The following is a 3040-nucleotide window of genomic DNA, read 5'->3' as shown; positions in this document are numbered from 1 at the left end:
ATTATTATTATTATTATTATTATTATTATTATTATTATTATTATTATTATTATTATTATTATTATTATTATTATTATTATTATTATTATTATTATTATTATTATTATTATTATTATTATTATTATTATTATTATTATTATTATTATTATTATTATTATTATTATTATTATTATTATTATTATTATTATTATTATTATTATTATTTTTCTTTTTTTTTAATTTATTCATTGCTGACAAAACTGGTTTTAACGGATAACCAAAACTTGATTCCTTGTGCACATATCATTTCTATTTTCTTGAACCAGATAATTTTGTTTTACATATTTTTCAAAAAGAAAAGGAAAAAAAAGCAAGAAAAGTGTTGCAGAAGCGATTTAAGGAGAATATTTTTTCGCACGACAATCACTTCGATTAACCCACCCATTATTTTAGCCTTTCTTTGTCACAATCTTCCATTCATTCCTTTCTTTTTTCTTTTTTTTTCAAATTATCATTCTCAATTTCATCACTGCATTTTTCTATCCCTCCGTCTATCCTTTTGTATTTTCTTTTGTCACTTTATCACTTTATCCTCCCAGTCTTCACTACTTCCTTTTTATTTTCTTTTTTTCAATAATTTTCAAAAATATTTTCGAACTTTAATTTTTTAAATTTCTATTTTTTTTGATTAAAAATTTCCTTATCATTTATTGCAAACATATTTTTATAATTTTCAGTTCAATTGATACCAACTTAATAATTCGTTTTAAATATCATTTTACATCATTATTTTGATATGTGCTGCCCTATTTGGTCATACTTCCAAAAGACATTTGGAAAAAAAACTTAGATGACACAACGACAATCGAAAACGGATAATGTAATTTAAAAAACGAAAACTTGAAATAAATTGTGTCGAAAGTTGGTGGCTTTTGATTTTTTTTTCACATATATTTAAATTTTAACACTGAAATGCATCATTATTTGCTAATGTTTCAAGTGCTAATTTAAAAGTTATATGAAAGTTTTTAAATAATTATTAAACAAAATAACTATTGTGAAAGAGAACATAATTACCCAATTGGTACTAATTAGCAGTGATGTTCCACTCAAATAGATAATCCTAATTTCTAATTCAAAACGATAAATAGTAATGTTTGGTAATATAATTAATTTGTAACTAAATTCAGAAAACAATGATGCTAACAATTGTATGATGGCTGGTTTGTTGACCGTATCTTACTTTTCTTGCTTTGATACAATCATTTGTTAATCATTTATCACCAGAGGATGCAATTTATATATTCCCTTTGCAAACCACTTTTGTTTATCTATCTGATTGGTAATCTTATCATAACAGCAATAAATCAACGAATTAATCTTATTATGTCTTATCACTAAATGACAATCATTTTTTCTGCGTTCCAAGGATGTGTATGTATAAGTTAAAATATGAAGAAAGACAGGAAAGAATTGTGTGCTTTAAATTTAAAAAGAAATTTTTGTAATATTAGTTGAAAAAATGTTTTCTTTTTGTCTATCATGTAATGAAATATTTAGTATTGAAATCAAGCAATTATAAATTAGTAAATTCAAATCAAGTTTTTCCACTTGAATCTGCTATTTCATTAGCTTCAATTAGTCGTGATTATTGAGCAGAAGCTAATTACATTCGACTTTTAAATCCGAGCAACAAAAATTCATTTAATTGAACATCATTACCATGATTAGCAATGTTTGATTTCAGTTTAACATATTGGTGGTATAATGAAACACTAAGCAAATTAATTTCTTTTTTCCTTCTTTTTTTTCTTTCTTCCTTTATTTATTTTTTTATCTATTCGAATTTCTTTATGTTACTCAAATACTGGTTAAATATGCTGCATGTTAAGTTCAATATATTTTACGATTAAAATATTAAATTGATATTTGAATAATTTGGAAAGCAATCAACATTAGGAAGATAATGAAAGAAGATAAAGTCAATAGTAAACCAAAACGAACAAATGTTATAATGATCTTTTTTCTCTCTCTTTCTTCTTCTTTTTTTTTCTTCATAAACTTTGAAATGGAATAAAAATATTTCTATGCTTTAAAGAAATGAATTTTTCACTCGGAAGAAACCAATTTTTTCTAATTAAATTACTTCAAATATAGGAAAATGTTTGGCATGTAAAGTGCTTTAACTTTAAACTATAATTCGTTAATGATATGTTAAATAACTAATTATAAAAAACAATTCTCAATTTAGTTTTTTGGTAGTGACATTTAAAGACTTACAACTGCTGTCAACTATTTAAACCACTTTTTTCTCGGCCAATTATTAGGATTAATTTATGATACGAGTAGATAAGAATTAAATGAGCTATTTTATTAATGATATTCTTAGCAAAGATTAACTATGTTTATCAGTACTATTTTACATTTAGTGATGATATGTCATTATCATAAGAAAGAGGTCATAGTCTTGTTTTGTTTGTTTCTGTGTTTCTTTCTTTCCTACTTTTTTCATTTTATAACTTATTAGTAAATCATTTCATAGTTATCAGCGAATCAGTTTTTTTAATTTCTCAACGAATTAGCCTAAAATTACTAATTAATTAATTTCACAATTATCAGTGAATTATTTTCAAAATTATTATCAGTAAATAATATAATGGGGATTCATTGTGAAGTGTTATATTATCAAGGAATCGTTGTCACTTCAATGAGGTCATTTTTATTGAAATGTGATTTTACGCAGATAATATATATCTATATCTATCTATCTATCTATCTAATCCATATCTATATATCTATATCTATATCTATATATATATATTATATATATATCGAATGTGCTGTATTAATTATATACTTTTGTTTTCCTTTCTCCTTTATCTTTTTTCTTTTTCCTATCTCTCTCTCTCTCTCTCATATAAAATATTTGAATTTGATATAGAAAGAGAATAAAAGAGAGTGAGGAGGAGGTGATAGTGTGACACTGTTAATTTTGCAATTTGCATTACTTTTGTCCGTTTTACTACTCTCAACTGAACTGTACAACAATTTTGACTTAAAA

The sequence above is a fragment of the Loa loa genome (genome assembly GCF_000183805.2).
Source record: "Loa loa unplaced genomic scaffold supercont3.195, whole genome shotgun sequence".
Classification (NCBI taxonomy): Eukaryota; Metazoa; Nematoda; class Chromadorea; order Rhabditida; family Onchocercidae; genus Loa; species Loa loa.
The sequence above is the reverse complement of the archived record's forward strand: the minus strand, read 5'-3'. Positions refer to the sequence as shown.